The sequence below is a fragment of the Salminus brasiliensis genome, chromosome 12 (genome assembly GCF_030463535.1).
Source record: "Salminus brasiliensis chromosome 12, fSalBra1.hap2, whole genome shotgun sequence".
Classification (NCBI taxonomy): domain Eukaryota; kingdom Metazoa; phylum Chordata; class Actinopteri; order Characiformes; family Bryconidae; genus Salminus; species Salminus brasiliensis.
Genome location: NC_132889.1, coordinates 3306370 through 3320282, shown reverse-complemented (window position 1 = coordinate 3320282; position 13913 = coordinate 3306370). Strand labels below are relative to the sequence as shown.

Sequence of the window (13913 nt, the reverse complement as noted above, 5' to 3'; positions counted from 1 at the left end):
ATGTTTATGGACACCCCTTCTAATGAATGCATTTAGCTGCTTTAAGTTGCACCCATTGTTGACAAAGATGTGCAAACAGACACTTGAAACTTGTCTAGTTCCTGTAGAGAAGTACTGCCAATAGAATAGGACTCTCTGGAGCAGATAAACATGAGCCTACTGGGGGTCATGAGTTATAAACTTGTGACCCCTGGCCATAGTAGCAGCACTTCAGCCAACTGAACCACCTGGAGGAACCCTAGAACCTTTACTAATATGCTGAGATCTTTAACCCTAACCTAACATCTCACAAATTAAGGTTCTCACTTGGTTCTGGGGTATGTAGTTCTGGGAATCAATTTTATTGCTATAGAACCTTTACTTTATGCTGGGATCTTTAGTCTCAAACTCTCAGATCTTATGTCTCAGTCTAAAAAATAATAGTTCTTGGCTTGGGTATGTAATTCTAGGAACTTCTCTTATTGGTATATAACATGTACTGTATGCTACTGGATTCTAGGAAGGTGAGGTTTCTAGGAGGTATTCTAGGAACATGTGGTACATGTGTTTAGAGTAGTGTGCAAAAGGTTTAGACACCTAAGCATGCCTTCATCACTTCCCTTTACAATACTTACAATACCAGAAAGTTGACCCAACCTCAGCTTACCTAAGATCTATTACATCTTCTCTCTTTCAGCAGCACAGATCCTGGCAAAGTGTAGTCCTCAGACCTTCTAGGCAAGCGAGAGGCAGTTCTTGGGCATGCGCTTTTCAACAATCAGCCAGTCGGTGAGCAACATTGCTTCTTCTAGGCCGGCCCGCCAGGCAAGACGTGTAGAAAGGAGTAAAATATGAATAGTAGTTGTAACAGAGAAGGCGTAGGTCTCAGAAATACATCAAATGATGTAATTCCTCATAATAACTCAACGCTTTCCTCCTCCTGGGCGTGTTCTGCCTCATAGTAATGAAGTCGGGTAAAGTTCGAACTGTAAACATTACTCTTATTCATAAAGTGGTGTGCGGGTGGGTGCATTTATATGGCATGCAGAGACACTGAGTGTGTGTGTGAGTGTGTGAGACAGAGACACTTTGTGTTCAGATGGTGTCTGCAGGTATTGATTTCTCACGACCTGCGATCAAACACAATTAGGGGCAGAATTCTCCCAGCTGCACTCTGACAGCTCCTCAGCTAACCATCTCCAGAGGGACAGAGGTGTGTGTGTGTGTGTGTGTGTGTGTGTGTGTGTGTGTGTGTGTGTGTGTGTGTGTGTGTGCTGCTGATAAAATCATGTGTGTGTACATTACACCACTCATTTTGATGCCATGTTGGTCTGTGTTGAATATGACCATGTCTTGTATTGTTGCCGGATATCTGGGGGGGGGGCGGGGGGTGTTAGGGTGACAGATGTCTATTTATTTATTGAATGTTTGTTTAATTGACTAAACTAATCGACAAGATCATCGTTTAAAGCTCTGTAGGAGCGTCAAGCAGCAAAACAATGGAGATTATATCGCCCCCTACAAACCTGGTAGTGTATTGCAGTCGGTCACAATTATATAAGCATGCCTTTATAGTAAGCCATGTACATCTAAAGATGCTGTAATTGGAAAGATTATAAAGTCTCTGAAACATCCAGACTTGTGATCTTCACTTGATCAATACTGAGAGATGTATTTAATACTGTATTTCATATAATTTATAAAATGGAATTCATAGAAATGTCATTTTCCTGTAAGGACAAAGTGCACCCCCCCCTTCATTTTTACTGCTTCAAATGTGTAGAATTAGCAACAGCTGCAGAACATCAGCTGCAGATGATCAGATCATGGTTGGAGAGGATTATTCTGGAGGAGCCTGGAGTCTTGTTTAAACCTCAGACGTTTAGTCTGGTCTGGATTGATGGTTGAAGTGAGGGGTGAAGATGATCACCATCATGCCCAGATCCAAAAAGCTCTCTGAGGCCTTCAGAAAGAAGGTTGTAGATGCAGAGGAGTCAGGAAAACGGTTTAAAAAGATCTCAGAATGATCAAAAATCAGTCGTTCCTCCGTCCACTAAATCTTTTACAAGTGGAGAACATTTAAAACAGCCAGCACTACTGACCAGATCAGGCTGTCCTAGCAAGTTCACTCCAAGAGCAGAGACCAAGAGATGACTAAAGAAGTCTCCAAAAATCCTAAAATGTCATCACTGTAGCTGGTAGCTCACGCCACAGTTAATGCCAAAGTACAGCATCTACCCTCAGAAAGTGGACAACTGCACAAGTCTTTTCTTGGGAGGTGAGTAAGGAGAAAAAAAATCAGGGCCAGACTAAAGATGGCCAAAGAACACCTAGACCAAGAGCAGGACATGTGAAACAGTGTGCCGTGGACAGACACAAACCGAACCCAAACGGTTTGAGCGCTAGTACCTCCATGTACCAGCTGTAGAGGATGGAGGTGGAAATGTCATGGTTTGGGGCTGCTTTGCTTGGAGCTTGGAGGGCTTGGAGAGCTCTCCAACACAAGGAGTTCTGTGTTGTATCAGAGGGGAGGGCTCGAAGAGACCATGAAGTGTCCAGAAAGTGAAGCTGAAAGATTCTTGCATGGAGGAGTGGGAAACACTTTCACCCAGCCGATGTTAGAGACCGCCAGTAGACGATTGTAGGAAATGGCTAATTGAGGTCATTTCAGCTGAAAGGGGGGGGGTTACCGGCTATTAGGACATTACAATTTACAAATCAGACATTTGTACAGACGTTTCTTCAGTCGTTTGTGTTTAGCTGTAGTACCTCCATCTCTCGGTATTGATCACATGACGATCACATGTCCAGTTGTGGTTTTCATGAGGTGTGCTATTTTTTTTTGTTTCACATGACTTGTGAATTTCCCCACTGCGGGACTAATAAAGGACTATCTTATCTTATGACTGGAAGTCTGCTTATGCTTTTTTTTCATGCAGCCCTATTGGTTAAGTGTGCTTGAGAGAGAGAGAGAGTGAGAGAGAGTGTGAAAGAGAGAGAGAGAGGAAAACGAGTGCTTTTTAATCATGGAAATGTTGGAAGTCAGTGTTTTCCTAAACAAAGCACTGAAGGATTCATTACTGAGAAGTGTGCTTGGCGTATTCCTCTCGGAGGCGATGGTGTTAAACACCCCCTCCACTCCTAAACCCCGGCCCTGTACTCTGGCTCTGTTCCAACCCCCATGAGAGCATGCATGCGCACACACACACACACACACACATACACACACACACACATACGCACGTGCACACGCTCTGACAGGCCAAGAAATCAGCCCTTGTGCTCTGCTGTAAGATTCACTGAAGCTGTACGCCAGTTGATTTGCTTTGGCAGCCAGGCCAGTTATGTTCCACCTCTGCTTCTCACTTCTGGAGTGGAGGAGCTGATTGATAGAACTGTGTATGTGTGCGGTCAGATCTCTGTGTGTGTGTGTGTGTGTGTGTGTGTGTGTGTGTGTGTGTGTGTGTGTGTATGTTTTTCATACTTTTCCAGGACTGTTCCAGAAGAAAACAGGGCATTAAAAAAATGTCCATAATATGTCCAAATATTTGTGGACACTCCTTCTAATGAATGCATTGCGCTGCTTCGCATTGCACACACACACACACAGCTTGTCTAGTTCCTGTAGAGAAGTACCACCTATAGAATAGGACTCTGAAGCTTTTGGCACCATGCTGGCTTATGATAGGTGTGGGATAGAGGGGTACAAAGCCCCCCTGCTTTGAGCTATGGAGCAGTGGAGTACAGTGTTCTTGTGAATTATGATGGTGCTCCATCCAATTTTTTATTTTATTTTTGGTAATATTTTTGGGAAGAGTTGGAAAGTTGAGGCGATCACCAAACATCCTGATCTCACTAACACTCTGCCATCAAATCCTCACAGCAATGCTCCTCCAAAATCTAGTAGAAAGCCTTCCTCCCTGGACAGTAGAGTCAGCTACTCCAACAAAAGCAGGATCAGCTCTTTTTAATACCCTCAATTTCAAGAAAATGAACAGGTGTCCCAATACTTTTGCCCATATTGTGTGTGTGTGTGTGTGTGTGTTTGTGTGTGTGTGTGTGTATAGGGGGAAATATTTTGAGAAGCAGAATGGATTATCCTGAGCTGCCGCTGACTGCTTCTGCCCCTACCAGTCGTTTCCCTAGCAACCTCCTTTGTTACCAATGGCACAATCAATTTAATTGGCTGTCTTTCCCATTACCTGACACACCTCCTGCAACCAATCAGATCGCTCGATGAACTTCAGGTAGAAGTGAGAGAAAGAGCGGATGGATGGCTGAATAAATGGCCCTTGTCGTTTATTGACCACGGAGTGTTATCCTTGCCAAGTGGAGGCCATTGTCAGTTTGGTGTGTGTGTGGGTGTGTGTGTGTGTGTGTGTGTTTGAGAGAGAGAGAGAGAGTGTGAATCACTAGGGTGTTTTTGTACGCTATGGAAAGGTCAAGCATTGTGTGCGCGACTCGGTCTATGAGTTGGACAGGCGGACTCTGTCAGGTGCCACACACACATGCGCACACACACACACGTCCAGCCTTGCTGTACTCATTTCATAGCCAGCCAACCCGATTTGATTTCTCCTCAGTTTAGGCGAGAACACTCTGTACTGTATCTCAGAACCTAATTAAACCTCTCCCCTACATGCTGAACCATGTTTACCACAGGCAGCCGTGCACGGCTCTTCATCCACTTCACTTAACCACCTAATAACAACTCCCCGAATTAAACTGCAATTAGGAATCTGTTCTGCTCAGTGAAAAACATCATTATTAGTGTTTCATATTTCTTTGTTTTTCTCGAAATGATCCAATTTGCAGATGTGTTTTAGTCTGGAGCGTGCTAGATCTTTTGTTTTCTCCTGGAGCACGCTGGTTCTGTTTATATGATCCTGATTATTTTCTTAACCACAACCCTGCTCCCGAGAATTTTGAGAGTTCAGTATGCTACGGTCAGCGTAACCCTCTGAACCTTGGGTTTATTATTTGGTTATTAATCGTAATTCAAAAATGATTGGGAATTATTTATTAACCATTTGCGTCCATTTTCGCCATAGTGGATCTTGTGGAGTCCCACAGGGTTCTGTTGTAAGGCCTATGAAACTGATTATGCGTTTCATGAATTATACCAATAATGTGGTTCTAAGCGTGATGTTGGTCATTGTAGAGAATCTCAGAACCTGCTTACACCTCGTATTAAAATGCGTCTCATATCCGGATAGTATCTGGAGCTGCTTTAGATCGATTCCGTTAACACTTCAGTAAAATACGCATCCAGCGTTAACAGAGCAGATCCTACATTTGTATTTTACTTTCAAAGGTTGACTGTATCTCATCAAAGTAGTCCAGCTCTCGTCGATGTGAACAGCTGAACAGTGTGGAATGGTGGAGGGTCCACAGTGCCGTGGAACAATCAATGGTTCTCTCGTTGCCAGTATGGCTCCTTCAGAAAATGCGAAGGACTAATGCCAGTAAATTCATTCTGACCAGATTTTTTTGGTGAGGGGGACCTCCTGCACACATACCTCCACAAATACCCAGTTAAACTCCCACTTAACCAGCTGAACCCTAGCTTTATTATACAGTTATTAATCCTAATGCAGAAACGCTGATGATGATGATGATTAAATGATTACATGATTCAGAGACTGAATTTCGCTTTGGTGTATCTTGTGGAGTCCCACAGGGTTCTATTGTAGGGCCTATGAAACTGATGTAATTATGACAACAGCATGGTTATAAGAGTGATGAGCCGATGTGTGGGTTTTCATACAGGGTCTACAGGCTTAAAGGGAGTTGTGTCATGTAAACACAGTGGGTTTGGTGTGAAGTTGTTCATTGTAGAGAAACCTGGAGCCTGTGTACACTGCCATTAACAAGCATTTCATTTCAAGTGGGGAGAATCTGGATCAACTTTGGCCTTCACTGAAATGCACCTCCAGTGTGACCAGATGAGACTGTCACTTTTCCATGTAAAAAAGCACATCAGACATGTCTGTTTTACTTCTTCTGACCAAAAGTTTCTCGTCAAGATGGTCCGTTTTCCAGGACTGGTAGAGGTTCCACAACAATAGATGCTTCTCACGTTGCAGTAATGGCCTTGTCAGCCATGTCTCTCCACTGCTGCGTTCTCTTTACTGGCTTCCTGTAGCTGCTGCCCAGGTCATCAGATTCAAAACCCAGACGCTGGCCTACAAAGCCAAGAATGGACCAGCCAGCACTCCGTACTTGATGGCAATGGTCAAAAGCTGATATTTTCCACCTAGAGCCCTTCCAGCTTCAAGTACGGCTCGGCTTGACCCGCCATCCCTCAAAATCCACGGAAGACAAGCGTCCAGGCTTTTTTCTGTCCTGCACCGAAGTGGTGGAACGAGCTTCCCCTGGGTGTCTGAACGGCTGAGTCGCTCGCTGTCTTCAATTGCAGACTGAAGACCCTCCTCTTTCAAGAATACTTGAACGAATAGCAAAGTACTATGGTCACCTTATTGTCTTGTGCTTAGTAATGTCTAAAGCTTAGAGGTATGTATATTTCAACTATCAGTCTGTTCTAACTAGCTGAGGTTTTTCTTGGGTAAATAGCAAAGCACTTTTGTAAGTCGCTCTGGAGAAGAGCATCTGCTAAATGCCTTAAATGTAATAGTTCAGAAAATGCAATGCATACGTCCTGTGGAGTCCCACAGGGTTCTATTTTAGGGCCCCTGTTTATGGCGATAATGTGGTTACAAGGGTGTACAACTGATGTGTGGACTGACTCACAGGGCCTAAGGGCTTATTAACCCACACCAGCACATTCATTGAAGTGTCGTACAACAAACTCAGATCTTATTAGTAGCTTTTTTTCATGCAGTTTTCTTCAGAATAACGAGAGAACTTTAAATCACGAAGCTGGTATTGTGAATTTAATCCGATCATGAGCTGCCTGCTTTAGAAAACGTCTGTTTGTTGTATTTCACTGCACACAGCGATCAATCTGTCTGGGCCGAAAGAGCCTGCAGACTTTTTAGCATTGCATAACTCATCACCATGATGTGATCAGATGATGGGCTGATGCGCTACTTCATATCAAAGCTGCTGATATGAGCTGATGTATTGATTGCACCCCTTGGCAACACTGGGTCATTTTCCCTGCATCTGTCTCTCTTTCGCGCTGGACTGGTGTGTGTGTGTGTGTGTGTGTGTGTGTGTGTGTGCAGGGACTCAATAGGAAGGGATTTAGAGCCACTATGGGTTCAGGGCCATGTGTCATGCTTGCTTCCACAGATTGTCACTTATTCCCTAATGAGCTGCCACTACTCTAATCTTACTTACTTGCTTATTCCAAGCCTAAACTCTGACGTTTGCTTGAAAAGTATTTAAAAGAGCCAGTCGGGACACGGGAAAAGGTCTTGTGGACAGATGGGACCAAGATTAACTTGTATCAGAGCAATGGCAAGAGCAAAGCATGCAGGAGAACTGGAACTGCCCAAGATCCAGAGCATACCACCACGTCTGGTCAATTTGAAAGGGGGGGTGGTTGGCCTAGGTCTAAAAAAAAAAAAACCTTCAGTGCCAGAGAAGCTTGCTGTGTGCGTGTGCGCGTGCGTGTGCGTGTGTGTGTGTACGTGTGTGTGTGTGATATGTGACGACAATAGCAGCAGCAGCAGCAGGCCGTGAGTCAGCACCAGCTCACAGTGACCTGGTGTCAGTCCTTACCCCGGGCCTGTCGCCTTCTCTGATAGGGTTGGCATAGTGACCTGAGGTTGCTGTGGAGACAGCTGATGCTCTAAGTGTGTGTGTGTGTGTGCCCGAGACAGTGAGTATAAGGTCATGTCTGTTGACATGTTGGAGGAGTACTGGTGCTTCGACCGAGCTGCCAAGCGCTGAAATGGCGGATGTGTGCCCCAAACAGGGCAGGGGCAAGTGTGGCGTTGCTGCGTTTCCTCTGTCGCCGATGTTCGCCGGGCTTTTCTCCTGTTCAGACAAGCTCCCCACTCTTGACTACATGTGCAGGACTTGTTCTCTGCAGAGAAGCCCTTAACCTTAACAAATGCTACATCTCCTTCCGCCTCTGCGTGATTGCGCTGGCTGATTGCTCCTGTGCTTCTCGGCTTGTGGCGCAGTGCAGGGGACTACTCCTCCTTTTACTCCTGATTTCCAACCCGTTTGCTTTTCCTCCCATAGTCAACAAGGCTGTGTTTGCAAGGGTAGATGTACCAGTGCGGCCAAATCAGCGGTTCACAACCTCAGTGCTGGAGTAGGCCCGCCTCAGGGACGGGGCAACGAGAACTCCAATTTCTATCACTGTGTAGGTTGTGTTTTTCCTCCAGGCTCACTCTGAATGCTGTTTGCGCTCCACAGCTGGCCTTGAAACCAATACTGCATTGTTTTCTGTAGACAGTGTGCTGTTCTTCGCCCATACTGTAAATGGTAGAAGTGCAAATATATCAGTTGTGCTTTTGTGCCCGGTTTTCCTGTAACAGTGCTGTAAAAAAAAAGAAGCCACGGTTATGCTATGTGATGTTTACCCTGATTTTAGTCCTGATTCTCAGTCTGGTTGAGGTTGTGCTGGTTGGCTGTAGTCTGTAGATTTGTCGACAGTTGGAAAGAGTGTATCCTGGTCAACGGCATGGTCTGAATGGGTCCCGTCAATAGCCAATGAAAACTGACCGTGAAAAGTACATTTATTTTATATTCCACCTTAAAAGATGCAGCGGCTACGTTCTAGCACTGGCATATGGCAGATACTGCAGCACCATTTAAGGTGGAACGGGAATTCGTAGAAGAAGCCAACATCTGCCTCGTATGTAGGGTAGCCTTCAGTATATGTTGTATGTGCTACTCACTCAACTCCCTCCGCAGTCTTCCCTCCCACAACCTCACCTAAAGGCAGTTTGGGTAAGCAACACTAAATGCAGCATGAATCTGTATCTCCTAGGTAAGGAAAGATGGGATGCGTTCTGTTCGATAGTTGTGTAGTGTATGATCCCTAGCTGTTTAGTGTGCGATGAACATTTTTGTAAACATCAATAAAACTGTCAGCTAGTGTGAGATTGCTCAGACTGCAAGACTAGTAACCAAAATTTCAGACATTTCAGAAATCCATCCAGGCATCCAGCTGCATACTCAGAGCTCACTTGAGCTGGTAATCACACATCGCTTCTCCTCTCTGCATGTCAAACGTCAGCCAGTCGAGGTAAAATTTGGGCCGGTCCCGAAATTCTGTTTGCTACAACCAAACCTGGCATAAAAATGTGTTAAAAGCCTGGCTTGAGAGATAGACCCCTGTGCTAGCTTTTGGACTTCGAGCCACTGATGGCAGCACAACCAGGGATCAAACTTAGGATCTCTTGATGAAAAGAGGGTCTGCGCTTAGAGAGTTGCGCCATCCGGGGAATTAACTTTTTACTACCTATTAAGGTTCTAATTAGAGCACTTTAACACCCCCCCCCATCACTTTAGCTCATTATTGAGATGATTAGTTGCATCAGGAGCTGAGAAAACCGGGAAATGTGCAGGGCAAGGTGTGCTCCAGGGGTCAGGGTTGGACACCACGACCCAAAGGCCCTCCACTTTCTGTACCCTCCCTCTCGCTCTCTCGATTTTGAGCAATTTAAGCACTTTGACAGTGACATTGAGTGTCTGAACTCTGAATAATTCACTGCTGAATGGAGGGGGTGTACTTATGTCATTTTCTCAGCTGGTCATCACAGTGTGCTGCCTGCCAGCTCTTCCCCACGTCTGGCTTGACCACCTGACCATCTAGGGGAAGACTTGAATACCTAATGAAGGGTTCTGCACTGCCAACATTTACCTGGGGCCTGCTGTAAGGCATGCTGCGCCTGTGGAGAGAAAAGGGCAAGGTGGAGTGCGTACGCTACAGTGGGGCATTTAGGACATTTTGCTCAGACTTTTTCATGCAGTGCAAGCAAAAAAGTGGATGCCTGCAAGACAGCAGTTATATGAAAGCTGCTACTGCTGGTTCTGCTGCCCTGTAGATTGCTAAGTGTATGACCCGAGTCAACATCATGCAGATCGCTTACTTCAGTCTTCAGTATTTTTGGTGTTGTGAGCTCTAGAAGACACCGTATGACTGACTGTTACCTAAACGTATAGACAAAATTGCTACTCCTGCAGAACAGAAGATTGTTGGCATGTTTGAGCACAAATGTGATGCATGGAGGTGGTCATATTTGGGCTGCCTTGCTTTAACAGGGCCTGGCAAGCTCTTCATCATGCAATCCACTATGACTTGATCTTTATTGTATTCGTATTATATTGGAGGGGGCATAAAGATAATGTGAAACCTGTCTAAACACTAAAGCTGGGTCATGCAACATGACAGTGACCCAAAGCATTTTACTAAATCTACCAAGGAATCGCTCACAAAGACATTTGAGATGCTGTGGCTGATTTGTATTGGACGCTACATACGAGAAACCCCATCATCTTTCTTTTTTGTACATTTTCTAACTAAATTTTGTAAATAAAGTTTATTGCAAACCCTAATCTATAAAAAATGTTTTGAAAAAGTCAACTATTGATATTTCCATATTTCTTAAATAATTAAATGTTTAATGAAGTACGAATTTTCTCCCCTATATTTAGTGTCCTAATTTCCCTTATTTTCTTCAGTGCTGGAGCTTGGTTACTAACAAGCACTAGGAGTCAATAGTCACCAAAATGCAGTCAAACAGCATTCAGGTCTTCTATAAGGTACCAAAGACTTGTCAATATGATTCAAGGCACAGTGGGAATTCCGATCCCCAAAACGTTTTCCGATGTTGTTGTTCGAGCGTGCAGATTCCCTAGGAACAGCACTTACTGGAAAACTATACAAATTAATCAAATTTCACAGTGTAGCCGAACATTGGGGGCGGACACTTTAGACAGCAGGTGTTGAGCAAGTACTGAAATCTAATTCCATCCAGTTTTCCATTTTCCTTGTTCTCGGAGTACAAAGATTCCCAAGGAACAGCAGGCGTCTGAAGCATTTGCATACTTTCCCGATGTCATTCTCTGAACGCACAGATCACTTTCCTTGGAACAACACCAGCATTCCCAGCTCTGATGGGATGGATCGGCACAGTACGCAGTTCATTCAGCCTAATCAAACGCAGAGCGAGGGGAAAGGATGATGAGGTGCTTGAGGTAGAAGAGTAAAAAGATGCTTTTTCCTCTCGGAGTCTCTGCAGGCATGCGAGTCCCTCCTACAGTAGTGTCTTAATGTCAGTAAATGCATCATTAAGCTCTTTGTGCAACGTTTGATGAGAATATTGACTCTCGTTCATCATCATTCAGTGACTGTGATGAGGTTTGAATGAGGTATTTTTGGGCAGTACGTCTGGGAACATGTGGCCTTATGCCGTTTTCACACTACGTGACTTTGAAAGTGGTGCGATTGCTGTTCCGTTCACACTACGCCCTCTTTAAGTTGGTGCGGTTTGAACACTACACCACTGATGTTTCACCAGGAGGAACCCTCCAACGAGTCTCATGTAAGAATTGGCGTAAGATGTGATGTAATACCATGCAGAAAAAGTTCCTCCTCCTTCCAAAGTGGAGTCACATAATAATAACTACATTTTGGAAGGAGGAACAAGCTGGAAGCCACACTTTCTCCCAATCGAACATCCTAGAAATTCCATATTTGCCTTGTCCAACCCACCAACACCTCCCTTTCCATTAAGCCATATCACTCATTGCTAGCTCCTCTTGTCAGAGGAAGGGTCTGGGCTTCTACCACAAAGCAGAAGCCAACTAAACTTCAGCCCAAAGGTCTCCAAGTTGCAGTTTCCTCCGATATGAGATGTTGATGGTTCGGTCCAAGCTTCTGACCCAGTTTTCCTTTCCAATCCCCCGCTACTGCTCCCGACACTGGAAATGTGAGGCCTCCCCCAAAACATCCGCAACCACCACCTCTTATCCAACTGCCGCCGATGCAACATCACCGGGCAACCAAAGCACTCTAAGGAACCGCCAAATACCTAGCATAAGCATATGCCCATGCCAAGTGCAATACTGAAGTCATGTAGGGAGACAGAGCTAGCCATCTACCCGCCCTGAGAGCGAGGCCAATTGTGCTCTCTCAGGCTCAGAATGCTGATGGCAGGATTTAAACAAGCAGTGGTCAGTCTCCTCTTTTTTGACTCTGTTCTGGTACAGTTTGTTGGAAACATCAGAAGGGCATTGGTTCTCCTGACCAAGGGTCAACCAAATGTCTCTCCATTTTCTTGTAGTCATGCTTGTTGATGTTCAACTCATCCTCCCAGGTTTTTGTCCATGTCTTGCGCCCTCATTGGCTGTAGCTTGTTGAAGACTCCCAACAGGTTGAAATGTTTAGCCTGCTAGATATCTCTCAAGCATCTGCAAGACATCGAGAAGTTCTCGGATCTCGTCCAACAGTTCAGAAATAGCGATTGCGCCAGCGCAGAGCCGGCACCGATTTGCCTGATGCTTTTGGTGGAACTCTCTGGCAAAAATCGTGTAGTGCAAGCTTGGCGTTCCCAGACCTCTCTGATTGGTCACTGCTTTTCAAATGTCATTTAGGCCTTTCTAACACAACTTCAGTTCATTGGCTGCTCATGTTTAGAAGCACAGATAGCGCTGGTGGTGCCACCTTCCCCTGGGCCCAATGGGAGGTTATATGAGGATGTTGAAGGACTGAAAGTCTCCGGACAAATGCTTACTGATCCATGCTGTGTCCTAAATCCTAAGGCCTTTGCTTTGCATATCTGCTCTGGATCATCTGAACGACCTTCGAACACCGGGTCCACTGTGGGTGCGCGAGTTTTCAGATCTCACAGAGAGGCTCTTTCAAGCAGCATCACAGACCTTCGGTTGAAGCCGTAAGACGTGAACTTTAAACCTCGTACACCACAAACAGTCTTCAGAAACTTCAGCCCCATTTCTCTTGTTTTGATTCACATCTCCATATCTGCTGGGTTCTGCATGGCAACCAACCAAGGCGGTGCTTCGGAGTCAGGCCTGCTTTTCCCAGAGCGGACTTTTTAAGAGGATGTTTTGCTAACTTTAGCGGGTCGTTCCACTGCTAGCCGAGAGCGATGAAGACCTTAGCGCACAGCGGCGCAGGCTTTAGCAGAGAGGCAGAACGAGACGGAGCGAGATACGAACCAAGAGAGAGGAGGGCCCTGGGCCAAGAGAAATCAATAGAAACACCCACACATACTACAGACCCATCTGCTGTGCGAGAAAACCCAGCTCTCGCTCAGAGACGGGCGCGAGAGAGGGGAGAAAAAAAATAAAGTGCATTCACACACTGCTTTAGTTTTAGCACTGTTTTATGCACAGTTTCAGCAATCAATGCCGCTTTCCGTGCTTTGAACTGCACTGTTTAGGAAGTTCGTCTAAACCAAAGGGTGACGTTCACCTGACCTATGGAGTTATCAGCGCTAACGGCAGTGCTGAACATTATAATGCTGAACCAGAAGGAACCCGCTGTAGTGGGGCTGAAGGCCAGTGGTGGTGGGTGATGTAGTGATGCTTCTTTTAAGCTGTTGAATTAAAGCTGCAGAGGATGTTCAGTACACGGAACTAGTTTCCGAAATGAAGCCAAAGGCTTGTTTAGACGTTCCTTTGAGAACCTCTGTTGCTGAGGTTCTTTTGTTTGGACATCGGAAAGGTCGAATCTTCCAACGAATTTGTGTTGGTGTCTCTGCACAGTAGAACAGTTCACCACCAGTCCAGAGCCTAGTGAATTTTCCAGAAGGTCTGCAGTTAAACTTCCACTTTCAGTGACCAAAAACAGCGTTTTCATGTGGACGGGAGGCCGAAACTCGGACGCAACCCTTGGGGTCGTGAGTTTGAGCCATGCTGCTTTGCCATCAGCAGCCAGGATCTGAGAGAGCACAGTTGGCCATGTTCTGTAAAAGCAATATAGGCCTGTAAGTGCTTTCCTCGAAGTGTGTTTGCCCCTTGGCGAAAAGAGGTGGTGTCTGGCTTTG

General features: G+C 45.4%; 2 protein-coding genes across 2 annotated transcripts in view; one reads left to right on the top strand and one right to left on the bottom strand.

Moving 5' to 3' along the window:
• LOC140573784 (ephrin type-A receptor 7-like) overlaps positions 1 to 13913 on the top strand; it is a 173925-nt gene that overhangs the window by 82867 nt on the left and 77145 nt on the right. The window lies entirely within an intron of this gene.
• rps15a (ribosomal protein S15a) overlaps positions 1 to 13913 on the bottom strand; it is a 336047-nt gene that overhangs the window by 268213 nt on the left and 53921 nt on the right. The window lies entirely within an intron of this gene.